At 42.9% G+C, this 14,019-nt stretch overlaps 1 non-coding gene across 1 annotated transcript; it reads right to left on the reverse strand.

Moving 5' to 3' along the window:
* Positions 1–7,086: 7,086 nt before the first annotated feature.
* LOC131418037 (U6 spliceosomal RNA) lies at positions 7,087–7,193 on the reverse strand. The gene has a single exon (XR_009222832.1). It is a non-coding gene; the product is annotated as a U6 spliceosomal RNA (small nuclear RNA).
* Between the last annotated feature and the right edge of the window lie 6,826 nt (positions 7,194–14,019).

Here is a 14,019-nt window from a genome sequence, read left to right on the forward strand (position 1 = left end):
CCACATATAAAGTAGAGGAAGATGGACAAGGATGTTAGCCCAGGGCTGATCTTCCTCAGCAAAAAGAGGAGGATTGGCAACAGATGCTAGCTCAGTGCTAATCTTCCTCACCAAAAAAAAAAAAAAAATCTGCTACCAAATAAAACAACAGGTACACAAAACATATAAAATCTTGCAAAAAACAACATCAGGGATTTATGGACCCTCTGAACCTATCCATAGATTAAGAACCCTGGCCTTAAAATGGCTCCTCTTACTACTTCTACTCTTTTAATAAGTAATTCTCAGATTTGACCATTTAACTAATATTTTGGTATTTATCGGGGCATCTCATGGGCTTTCTCTAGGCATCTTGTTAAGCTCCATGACCAAATTCTTCAACCAATTGGGTGACATTTTCCCCTTGTTACTAATTCTTCAGTCCTTTCAATTCCTTTATCTGACCAGCAGGGGTTCAGAGGGGCCAGGAGGAATGGATGATTCCAGAGGGGCTGGTCCAACCCAACAGGAGGGTAGGCACCGAGCTCCTGAAGCTCTTTCTCCTCCTGCTGCATTTCTTCCTTTGCTTTTCGGGCTTCTGGGGCAGAGAGTATGGGTTCATGGTCTGGAGGGTGGTTTCAGAGTCTGAGATCTCTCCTATGAAGTCAGGTCACATGGAACAGAAGGAACCACAAAGGGACAGGCCTTGAGGACAAATAGAGCCCCTAGGGGATCAGACTCTCGCACTCTCAGGATGCATGCCTGTAGGGCCTGTGTTCCCTCGTCTCTTATCTCCGGTAAGAGAGAACACAGAATGGTATCAGTCTCCTCCTCATGCTGCCAGGGCTCTGCTAATTTCATGCTTCTCTTTCCAGGAACAAACAAGAAAAGATCTCAATACATCTTTTATTTTTTTTAATTACAAAAGCAATACTTGTTTAATAATACTTATTAAAGGAAATTTGAAGAACCCAGAACTATGTAAAATAAAAATGAACATCTCTCCCCCATCTGGCACCTCTCCCCGGGTATAACTATGTCCATTTTGGTGGGTTTCCAACTGGAGCTTTTAAGATATATTTTCATTTGTACATATGTCTAGCATAGCACTGAGCAGACACTAGGTACACAATAAATATTTTTGAGTAAAAAAATGAACTAAGAAGAATAGTTTTAGTTTTGTTTTATGATAATAGAATTTATGCTCTGCCCAATTAACTATAACTTTCTTTTCTCTTTTTTTAATCTCAAAGATAAGTCTTGAAGGTCTTTCTATGACAATACATGTTATGTGATTTTTTTCTGACACTGAGCAAGTCTCCAATTCTCTGACACTAACAATTTAATTCACTTCTGACATCAACTTCCCAGAGTTAGCTCAGACCCCACGGGTTAAGGACTCAGTCCCGCAAGACTGCTTCCACTTCAGATGTCAGCCACAAATGGGGTGCCCAGACTACCCACACTTCTGCCCAGCCAACTACAAATTTGGGGATTCCCATGACCCCTCCAGGTTTGATAATTTGCTAGAACAACCCACAGAACTCAGGAAAACACTATATAGACAGTCCCTGATTACGATGGTTTGACTCATGATTTTTCAACTTTACAACGGTGGAAAGTGAAACACATTCAGTAGAAACCATACTTCGAATTTTGAATTTTAATCTTTTCCCCAGGCTAGTGATTTTCGGTAAGATCCTCTCTCGTGATGCTGGGCAGCGGCAGTTTCAGCTCGCAGTCAGCCACGTGATCGTGAGGATGAACAACTGATACACTTACAACCATTCTGTTTTTCACTTTCAGCACAGTATTCAATGAATTGCATGAGACAGTCAACACTCTTTTATCAAATAGGCTTTGTGTTAGATGATTTTGCCCAACTATGGGCTAATGTAAGCATTCTGAGCACGTTTAAGGTAGGCTGGGCTAAGCTATGATGTTCAGTACATTAGGTGTATTAAATGCATTTTTGTCTTACAATATTTTCAACTTATGATGGATGTATCAAGACGTAACCCCATCGTAAGCCAAGGAAGAACTGTACTCGCTATTATAGTTTATCATAAAGGATACAAGTGAACAGCCAGATGAAGAGGTACATAAGGTGAGATCTGGAAGGGTCCCCAGTGCAGCACCCTCTGTCCCTGTGCAGTTGGGGTTTGCCACCCTCCCGGCACATGGATGCATTCATCAACTCAGAAGCTCCCTGAAGTGTGTCATTTAGGGGTTTTTATGGAGGTTTCATTATGTAGGTGCGATTGATTAAATCATTGGCCATTGGCGATTGAACTCAATCGCCAGCCCCTCTCTTCTCCCCAGAGGTGGGGGAGGGGTGCTGAGAGTTCTAATTAGCCCTCTAATAACAAGGTTGGTTTCTCTGGCCACCAGCCCCCATCCTGAAGGTATCTAGTCTTTCCTCCTCATTGAACCATCTCATTAACATACAATAAACAGTAAATTCCAAGAGTTTTAGGAGCTCTGTGCCAGGAACCAGGGACAAAGACTAAACATTTATTTTACTACAGGTGTAGGTCTTTCTCACTCTTTTTAACAGCTTTATGGCAGTCCATTGTATAGATGTACCAATGATTTAGTTAAACATCCCCTATTGACAGACATCGCAGGTGTTTGCCTGTCCCTGCTATTACTAGCAATGATTTATTTAAATAATCATTCTTGAGAAACAATGTAGTTATTTGCAGTTTCTTTGCAATCACTAGCAATGTTGCAGGAGACATCTTTGTGAGTATTTCTTCAGTTACATTCCCAAAAGTGGAATTCCTGAGTTAAAGTATGTGTACCCTGGACATTTAGATAGATACTGCTAAACTGCCCTCTAAAAAACTGGTACCAATTTGTACTCCCATCAACAGTGTAGTATGTAAAGCAATCTACAGATTCAAAGCAATCCCTATGAAAATCCCATTGCTATTTTTCACATAAAAAGAAAATCCTAAAATTTGTATGGAACCACAAAAGACCCTGAATAGACAAAGCAATCGCAAGAAAAAAGAACACAGCCAGAGGTATCACACTCCCTGATTTCAAACTATGCTACAAAGCTATTGTCATCAAAACAGTATGATATTGGCAGAAAAGCAGATGCACAGATCAATGGAACAGAATTGAGAGCCCAGAAATAAACTCATACATATATGGACAACTAATTTACAACAGAGGAGCCAAGAACACACAAACAATGGAGAAAAGAAAGTCTCTTCAATAAATGATGTTGGGAAAACCGGACAGCCACATGCAAAAGAATGAAACTAGACCACTCTCTTATACACCATACACAAAAATTAACTCAAATGGATTAAAGGGGCCGGCCTCGTGGCTTGGCGGTTAAGTGCACGTGCTCTGCTACTGGCGGCCCGGAGTTCGGATCCCGGGCACGCACCGACGCACCGCTTCTCCGGCCATGCTGAGGCCGCGTCCCACATGCAGCAACTAGAAGGATGTGCAGCTATGACACACAACTATCTACTGGGGCTTTGGGCGGAAAAATACATAAATAAATAAAAATTAAAAAAAAAAAGTATTAAAGACTTGAATGTAAGACCTGAACCCATAAAATACATAGAAGAAAACATAGGTGATAAGCTCCTTGCCATCAGTCTTAGTGTGGTTTTTGTGATTTGATTCCAACAGCAAGGGAAACAAAAGCAAAAATAAACAAATGGGACTATATCAAACTAAAAAGCTTCTGCACAGCAAAGGAAACCATCAACAAAATGAAAAGACAACCTACTGAATGGGAGAAGATATTTGCAAACCATGTATCTGATAACAGATTAATATCCAAAATATATAAAGGACTCATACAACTCAACAACAACAAAAAAACAAACAATCTGATTTAAAAAAATGGGCAGAGGATCTGAATAGATATTTCTCCAAAGAAGGCATAGATGGTCAACAGGCACCTGAAAAGATGTTCAACAACACTAATTATTAGGGAAATGCAAATCAAAACCACAATGACATATCACCTCACACCTGTTAGAATGGCTGTTATCAAAAAGACAAAAAATAACAAGTATTGGAAAGGATGTGGAGAAGGAACCCTTGTACACTGTTGATGGAAATGTAAGTCAGTGCAGTCACTACGAAAAACAGTATGGAGAGTCCTCAAAAAATTAAGAATAGAACTACTTTATTCCAGCTATTTTTCTTCTGGGTATTTATCTGAAGAATACAAAAACGCTAATTCAAAAAAATATATGTACCCTATGTTCATTGCAGCATTATTTACAATAGCCAAGATATGGAAACAACCTAAGTGCCCATCAATGGACGAATGGATAAAGATGTGGTATATACAGTCATGGGTCACTTAACGGGGAAACCTTCTGAGAAATGCATCTGTTAGGTGATTTCATCCTTGTGTGAACATGATACAGTGTACTTACATGAACCTAGATGGTCTAGCCTACTACACACCTAGGTTATGTGGTACTAATCTTTTTGTTTTTTTGGAGGGGAGGAAGACTAGCCCTGAGCTAACATCTATCGCCAATCCTCCTCTCTTTGCTGAGGAAGACTGGCCCTGGACTAACATCTGTGCCCATCTTCTTCTACTTTGTATGGGACGCCGCCACAGCATGGCTTGACAAGTGGTGCGTCGGTGTGCACCGGGGATCCGAACCTGAGAACCCCGGGCTGCCGCAGCAGAGCACGCACACTTAACTGCTACACCACCGGACCAGCCCTATATGTGGTACTTATGGGACCACTGTTGTATATGCAGTTTATCCTTGACCGAAAATTTGTTATGCGGCATATGATTGTATATACGATGGAATAATACTCAGCCATAAAAAAAGATTTCATCTTGCCATTTGTGACAACATGAATGGATGTTGAGGGTATTACACCAAGTGAAATAAGTCAGACAGAGGAAGACAAATACTGTATGATATCACTCATAAGTGGAATATAAGAAACAAAACAAAATGAATAAACCAACAAAACAAAACAAAAAGAAACTCATAGATACAGACAACAGATTGGTGGTTACTGGAGGGAAAGGGAGTTGGAGGGTTGGTAAAACGGGTAAAGAGAGTCAATGGTATCGTGATGGATGCAAACTAGACTTTTGGTGGTGAGCACGTTGTACTGTATACATATGTCGAATTATAATGTTGTACACCTGAAACTTATATAACATTATAATATCATCTCAATTTAAAAAAGTGTATGAGAGAAACCATTTATCTAAACCCTTGCCAAAACTGGATGTTTCAACTCTTAAAAAATTTTGTTGTTGGGGCTGGCCTGGTGGCATAATGGTTAAGTTCACATGCTCCGCTTTGACAGCCCAGGTTTGTGGGTTCAGATCCCCAGTGTGGACCTACACATCGCTCATCAAGCCACGCTGTGGCGATGACCCACATACAAAATTGAGGAAGACTGGCACAGATCTTCTTCACCAAAAAAAGAAAAAAAAATTTGTTGTGGAAAATTTCATATACAAAAGAAAGGGGAAAATTACAAGGACTTCATGAGCTCATCACCTAGCTTGAACTCATGACCAATCTTGTTTCAGCTATATTCCCACCCTCTTCCCCACCTCCACTTGAGTACTTTCTTTTTTAAAGCTTCAGTACGTGGTTGTGTATCCTAGTTGTTAATTTTAGTTCTCTACACGAGCCACTGCCCCAGTATGACAACTGACTGACGGGTGGTGTGGTTCCACAACCAGGGAAACGAACCTGGGCTGTGGCGGTGAGAGTGCCAAATCTTAACCACTAGACCACCAGGGCTGGCTCTCCACTGGAGTATTTTGAAGAGAATCTCAGACATAAAATATGTCATCTGTAAATATTTCAGTGTGTATTTCTACTAAAGGAATTTTTAAAAACATAATCACAACCCCATGCTGACAACTCCTCCAATTAACAATAGTTTCTTAATACCATCAAATATCAGTCTTCAATTTCCCAATTGTCTCATAATTTTATCAGTTGTTTGTTTGAATCAGGATTCAAAAAATTCCGTAGATTATAGTCTATAAGTCTTTTTTCAACTTATAGGTTTTCCTTCCATGTCTCCCCCCACCCCCCACCTTCATTTGTCATTGTAATTTATTTGTTGAAGAAATTAGATGGTTTGTCCTGTAGAGTTTCCCACAGTCTGTATTTTGCTGATTGTAATCTCGTGGTATCTTTTACCACGTCCCTCCTGTGACTTGCTGGTTTAGATCTAGAGTCTTAATCAGATATAATCTGAGGAGGGGGTAAGACTGCTTCACAGGTGGAGCTGTGTTCTTCCCTCAGAAGGCACATTGTGTCATCATGTGTGGTCGTGTCTCTTCTTGTGATGTTGGTACCCATCGATGACGATTCAAACGGTGTTATGCCACCATTCCTTCTTCATTTAGTAGCTGGAAAATGGTCCACAAAGAGAAACTTCCCCTCATCAACTATTTGCTGACCCAGAGGTACAGTTCATATAGGAAACACATGATGAAGGCTTAATTCTTAACCTTTATTTCCGATTTTATAAAGTAATAAGTTGGTTCACTAGTGTCCTTGAAAGGTAACCAATGAGGTTTTCTTTTGTTTTGAATTTTTTAGTATAATGATAAATTCAGAGATTTAAATATATTTATGCATTTTGTTCTGCTCTCATTATTATTCTTATTCATGTTCAGATTGTCCCATCTCTGGCCAGGGGGAGCCTCTTCAAGTTGGCCTCCGAGGTGGACATTACTCTAGTGGTCTTTGATAGCTTTGCTGCGTTCTAGTTTGACAAGATGTTCCAGGCTTATCTTATATATTTCTGGTCCTAGACATAAAATCAGCCATTTCTCCAAAGAGCCCTGGTTCCTTTTAGTGAGAAATGGCATTTGGAGGCCTCAGTCAGGGTATTGGAGATGTTTATTTCTATTGGGGTGGTCATCATTTATAGGACTTTTCAGCAGAAAAAGGTAGGAAATATATATATTTAAACTACATCATGAGTTTATGGTGACTTCCAATTACTATTCTGGAAGACAGAATTTTTACTTACTCTCAAAGATCTCACTTTCTCCTTCTCCTTTTTCCCCCCTTGAAAAAGAGGCCCTGTTCTCTATAATACTGATTTGATTACTCATACAACAGCTTCACGGGATTTGTCATTAATTTGCATGTCATCTGTGCCCAGGGACCGTGCCAATCCTCTCTGTGTCACTCTAAATTTAGTATATGTGCTGCAGAGGTGAGAACAAACTTTATAATCTTTACCAATCTGAAAGGTATCTTCTTCTAGTTTTATTCTGCATTTCTTTGGTAATTAACGAGGGTGAGGGTCTGTCTTTTCATTACAGGCAAGTCCCTGGTTTAATCCTCTTTCAACAAATTGTTAGTATTCTCCACAACGGTATTTCCCAAACTTCAGTCATCTGTGTAGTATGTTTCTTCCCAATTAACAAATCCCCCATGTTATTATTTACTAAATATATTTTTAGTTACTGAGCCCCCTCCTAAGCAGTCATACACAAGCGTAGTAAACATTCATAGATTTGGTGTCTACTTACATACTTCCCCAGTGCACATTGACATAAATACATTAGTCTTAAAATTAAAAAGTGAATTTTTACCACCCGAAATCATCTCATGTACCACCCACCTGTGGCAAGAGCACCATGCTCGGGGAATCACTGCCCTACAGGTTTTGGCATTCAGTGGTGGAAATGGAATGAGAGGTGTCAGTCATGTCCCCATGTCATCATGTCTTTCATAAGAGGGACCATGTTCTGAGGAAAGCCAGACCAAATACCTGCCCTCACTCGGTGCTAGAGGCAGCTACACAGTAACAATAATGTGCTTTACCATTCCATGTGGAAGAGGACCTGGGATTTGATCTGCAGTGCTGCTGTGAGCCAGCCGGCTGTCTTGGGGAAACCCCATTGCCACTCTAGCCCTCAGTTTCCTCATCTGTAAAATGAGGAAGTTGGAGAAAATGATTTGAAATCCCGTCCAAGTTTGAAGGCAAGGTTTGTAAGCTCCTCCATCTTCATGCACCGAGAGTTCCTAGTTTAGAAGTGAGAACGTTGCTCCTTTATCGCTGTCCATTTTCTCTCATCTGAGTTCCTGGGTCAGGACCAGTGCTGGGCGTCCCAGTCTGCACCAGCAAGTCTCTCTCTGGCGTCACTGACAGAGGACTACACCGAAGCAGCTAACCAGCTCCTAAACACAGGAGGCACCGGAGGGGAGCTGAAGAGTTAAGCAGCCCGGCCCAGATCCTGGAAGAGCTCAGGCTGGGGCAGTGCAGGCTGTGTGATCATCACAAGACCGCGAGACTTGCCATCAGGTGGCTCGGGCAGCCCTGGGCAGGAGCAGAGCCCAGCGGGAAAGGGCATTGTGAAGTCCAGGAGAGGCGATTCACACGACCCCAGAAGCCAGGTCATGCCCTGCTTCCAGCAGCCCGGTCCAGATCAGTGAGGATCAGGACTGTGTGTGTGTGTGTGTCTAGAGAAGAGGAAAAGCACCGTAGTTATGAACCAGAGAGCCTGGTCTTGGCTGTCACCCTTGCCCCTTACTAGCTATGTGGCCTTGGACAAGTCACGTAACCACTTGTGGCTCAGTTTCCTCATCTGTAAAATAAGGATCATAGTATTACCAACTTCATAAGATAGTGATGAGGATTAAAAGGGTTAACACATGAAAAACAGAGTGGTCATAAGCATCAGGTTATGTGTGTCTAGGAGAGAGAAGAAGAAAAGAAAAGAGTGAAAGAACAAGAACAGGTTAAGCAAAGCTTCTGCTCCAGTGGGGCGCAGGCGCCAAGGTAGAGGAGTGTGCTGGGAACCAGGAGCTGGGTGTATTGAATTAAGAATATGCAGATGACGACCTGCTGAATAAGGAGGCACAAGCCACCCACGTGGGGTTGGCAGGTAGCTCCTTCAGCATCCCAGCTCCCACTTTGGGGGAAGTGAAACCTTCAGGGTCCTTTAGACTGAAGGCGCAGTTTCAATACACCTACACAAAGGAAATAGAATCGCAAGATTTATTACTTACAGATCCCAGAAGCGAGGAGGTGCAATGAGCCTGAGGGAGAGAGGCAATCCTTTGTCCCAGGTCGCCAGCGAGCAGGAGATAGGGTGCAGAGTAGCAAGCACCTATTACTTATAAGGTGGTTGGTGCGGAGGTCACTAACTTTTCCACGGCTCAACTCTAAGTGGTTGTTTTAAAAGGTGCCCTGTGGGGCCAGCCCGATGGCGTAGTGGTTAAGTTCACGAGCTCTCCTTTAGCTGCCCGGGGTTTGCAGGTTCAGATCCTGGGCGCAGGCATATACACTGCCCATCAAGCCATGATGTGGCAGGTGTCCCACATATAAAGTAGAGGAAGATGGGCACCAATGTTAGTCCAGGGCAAATCTTCCTCAGCAAAAAAGAAGAGGATTGGCAATGGATGTTAGCTCAGGGCTGATTTTCCTCACCAAAAATAAATAAATAATTAAAAATTGTCCCGGGGAAAGTAAAGTGGGAACTTAGGGTGGGCATCCTAAACTCGAGTCCTTATCTAGGCGTCCAGACCCTGGATGTGTGCAGGGCTGTCATGCTGTAGAATGCCTAGGCAGCAACTCTGAAAAACAAAAGTTGTTCTTCAAAAAGTTGTTTTCTCATCACGTGGAGTGGTCTCCAGCCCTGAGTTCTGGGAGGAAAATGGGATACCCAGAGATAAGCCTCTCTCACACAGCAAAGACTAAAAAGAAACCCCAAAAACAAACAAACAAAAAACTGCCCAGAGGTATTTTGTTGCTCAGACAGGGCCCAGCACTGAGACCCCTGACCTCATCCAACGAGATGTGTCTTGCTAAGAAAAACCACACCTTGTTCAGTGGCCTGTGTTGCTCATGTCATCTGCTTGAGGAAGAAGCTGAGTTACCCGTGAGGTATCTTCTACGGGGACCAAAGTGCAGCTCAGAGGAGTGCGAACTGCACTTAAACTGCAGAGACAGTCGTGGTGAGTTAACGCGGGTTGTACCACGTAGAAAAGCAACAGATAAATCCTTGGAGTGTGCCATTTGCTCAGACAGCTACATGTGCAGAGAAAACCCTAAATCGCTCTGGAAGGTCGGTCAGGTAACCTGCTTGGGGCATTAAGCTCAGTTCCAAATGGTGAGTGCTGGAGCCCTCCAACCACGCCAAGATCAACTGATACCTAGGCCCCCGGCATCAATAATCCCTTCCAGACGCCATGCCCACTGAAAACGCTGCCACAAAGGAAGTAGTTTCTTCTTTGCGCCAGCACAGAACCTGAGAACTATTGCAACATGTACTTTCTTTTTGTACTTTAAAAAATACTCTGGTAATTTCCTTGAAGCAATGTGTGTGTGTGTGTGTGTGTGTGTGTCTGTGTGTGTGTGTGTATGTTACGTCTAGAGAGACAACCATCCTTTTGGCCCCTTTCCTCAAATGCTGGGGAAGGTTTGAATCCTGGACAACCTTCCCCTACTTCACTGGGGTTTTTTCCCGCTGTGGGGCATTCTCCTCAGAGACCAGCCCCACCCTCAGAATGAAGGCTCACATGTCCCCACAGTCAGCACGAAAGACTTAACAAGCATCAAGAAGTTCCTTCACACCTTCTCAATATTTCCCCTGCCTGCTGACTAACAACTGAAACTCTTTTTTTTTTTATAATTTTATTTATTTATTTCTTTTCCCCCAAAGCCCCAGTAGATAGTTGTATGTCATAGCTGCACATCCTTCTAGTTGCTGTATGTGGGACGCGGCCTCAGCATGGCCGGAGAAGTGGTGCGTCGGTGCGCGCCCGGGATCCGAACCTGGGCCGCCAGCAGCAGAGCATGCGCACCCAACCTCTAAGCCACAGGGCCGGCCCTTACAACTGAAATTCTTTAAGCCAGTTCAGGCCTTATGTTCCCATATCAAGAGTCAGCAAGCTTATTCTGTAAAGGTCCAGAGAGTAGTGTTTTAGGTTTTGTGGGCCGTGCAGTCTCTGTCTTGGCTACTCAACTCTCCTCTTGTAGCTGGAAAGCAGCCATAGATAATAGTAAACGACAGAGCACAGTTGTGTTCCAATAAAGTTTTATTTACAAAAGCAGGAGCCAGATTTGGCCCACCGTCGAGAGGTTGCTGACCTCTTGTTCTACATTTACAGAGAAGGGTGGTGGGATGGGGTAGGGAGAGCTGACATTTTTAGGGTGTATGTCACATGCCAGACACAGTGCTGGCAACTTGAGAGATGATATTTCATTTAGTCCTCACAAAAATCACTGTGTGGAAGGTACAATCAATATCCCCATTTCATAGCTGAGGAAACCGAGGCTCAGAGAGGTTAATTAACTTGACTGAGGTTGCTCAGCTGATGCTGGCAGAATGTGAAGTTCCAAAGCTTGTGCTCTTCCTGCAGAAACAAAGATGTGTGGAATGCTGGAGCCAGATAGGCTTCAGAGGTCACCAAATCCAACATCCTCACTTTACAGAGAGGAAATGGAAATGGTAGGGGGAGATCAAATGGAGACAAACTTGTCTTCTTTCTCCAGTTCATACAGGGATGGCCCTACTGGGGCACAGCATCTCCCCTTGGGAATAAATTGTTTTTGGCTGGGACTCTCACTCCCTCAGGACAAATACCAAACTCCTTCCTTACAAACCTCCCATTCTCCTGCCCTTATCCCCTGCTGAACATCTAGTAACACTTCACAGAAACAGCTAACAATTTTCTCTCACTGGAAGATTTATATTTATTGTAGTTTTGATTATGGAGGCTTGAATTATCTGGACAACTTTATATTGCAAATAACAGAAACTCCAACTCAAACTGGCTTGAAAAATAAAGATAATTTATTGGTTCACATAACTGAATAGTTCAGAGATGGGGCTAACTTCAGGTGGGGCTTGATATGGACTCAAACAATGTGCCCAGGACACGACTTCTCTCTGTTGGTTTCTCACCTTCCTCAGCATTGGTTTTAACCTCAGATATACTCTCCCTCATGGTTGCAAAATCGCTGCCAGGAACTACTGAGGCTACATCCTTCCTTATTTGCATAGTTCCCTGAAAGAAAGGGGCTTTTCTTTCCCAGAAACGTCAGCAAACATTTCCTTGCATCTTATTGGCTTGGGTTAACTACCCATTTTAAACCAATCACTGAATCCAGGGGTTGGGACAGTCTGTCTTAAGCCAATCAGGATCCATCCCTGGAACTGGGGCTGGGGTTAATTGCACCTAACCTGCCGGGCTGTCACCTAGGGAAGGTTTAATTCCCCCATGAGAAGGCAGGAGAAAAGGGATTGGCAGACAAAAATGTCTGCTCTGGGTTGAACTAAGGGTCTTCAAAAAGCTCTCCCATTCCTGAGAGTTCACTATTCCACTCTATTTCTTTCTCCCCAAGGCAGAGGAGGCTGTTTTTGCAAACACTCTCTCTCTCTTATCTTCATGAAGGTAAGGGTGAGCCTCATTCTGCCATCTGCCTGGCACACAAGCCATGCGTGAATTGCACCCAGAATGACTGTGGGACAGCTGTGTTCCTAAGGGGCACTTCTTGGGGCCAAGTATGCGTCAGAAAGTGGGTCTGCTCAAGTGACCGGCTGTGGAAGGGTTTTGAGATGTTTTAAGTAGAGGAAGCAGCCTTGAAAATAGCCCCTCAGCCACTGTCCGGGCTGAGTGAAAACTGATGTCAGGGAAGTGAGCAGAGTGCTTATTTCACGAATTCAGTGATGCCGTGGCTTAGCTTTAATGCTATTTAGGATGTCCCTGCCCAGGAGCCCTCTCAGAGGAGGTCAGAAGGCAATCTGCAAATTACTAAGCTTGCAGCCTTTTTCAGAGTTCTCATTAGCAAGCGATACATTAGTGTCACCACAGGCCTTCTTCACTGAGTGCCAACAAACTGTGATATTAAGAGGTATGGCTCTGGTTCCAGTTTACCTATGAGCAGGTAAAAGCTGCAGACCCATCTGTCTTTTCCTGGTGGGTGGGAGGGGAGGGGGTGCCAGGCATCCTTTGAGATCCTTCCGGCCCTAGGATGAAGACTGACAGGAGATACAAATGTAACTGTGGATCATTTGTGGAAACAAAGCAGAGGTGTTAAAGCCTGTGGCCATTTACTGGTCTCACATTCCTATTTCACCACCATTTTGGTTGTGACACATTTACAACTAGAAAGTGTTGGGCTGTCTTATATTGTTTGTTTGTATTTTAACTTTCTTCCAGATTTTCCTTGCAGTCAATGATCTTAACATCCAGTCCTTAATCTTTGAGGAACGTTGCTCTGGTTAGCTCAGTTGGTTAAAAGCTAAAATTAGAACAATTCCACCCCAAGTATACATTCCCAAGAGAATTCAAAGCAGAGACTTAAACCGATACTTGGACACCAGTGTTCAGAGCAGCATTATTCACAATAGCCAAAAAGTGGAAACAACCCAAATATTCATCAACAAATGAATGAATAAATAAAATGTGTTATATCCATACAATGAAATACTATTTAGGCACAAAAAAAGAATGAAATTCTGGTTCATGCTACAACGTGGATGAACTTTCAAAGTATTAAGCTAAATGAAATAAGCCAGACAAAAGGACAAATAGTGTATGATTCCACTTATGTGAGGTATCTAGAATAGGCAAATTCATGGAGACAGAAAGCAGAATAGAGGTTACCAGGGGCTGAGGAGAAGGGAGGGATGGGGAGTTATTGTTTAATGGGTAGAGTTTCTGTTTGGGATGATGAAAAAGTTCTGGAGATGGATGTTGGTGATGGTTGCACAACATTGTGAATGTACTTAATGCCATTGAATTGTACACTTAAAAATGGTTAAAATGGTAAATATTATAATATGTATATTTTGCCAAAATAAAAGAAAATTTTAGGGGCTGACCCGGTGGCATAGCGGTTAAGTTTGCACACTCTGCTTCAGCAGCCTGGGGTTCACAGGTTTGGATCCCCGATGCAGACCTATACAGCACTTATCAAGCCATGCTGTGGCAGCGTCCAACGTACAAAATAGAGGAAGATTGGCACAGATGTTAGCTCAGGGACAATCTTCCTTACCAAAAGAAAAAAAATTGTTTTATGTCAAAGTTAGGG

The sequence above is a fragment of the Diceros bicornis genome, chromosome 18, assembly GCF_020826845.1.
Source record: "Diceros bicornis minor isolate mBicDic1 chromosome 18, mDicBic1.mat.cur, whole genome shotgun sequence".
Lineage (NCBI taxonomy): Eukaryota > Metazoa > Chordata > Mammalia > Perissodactyla > Rhinocerotidae > Diceros > Diceros bicornis.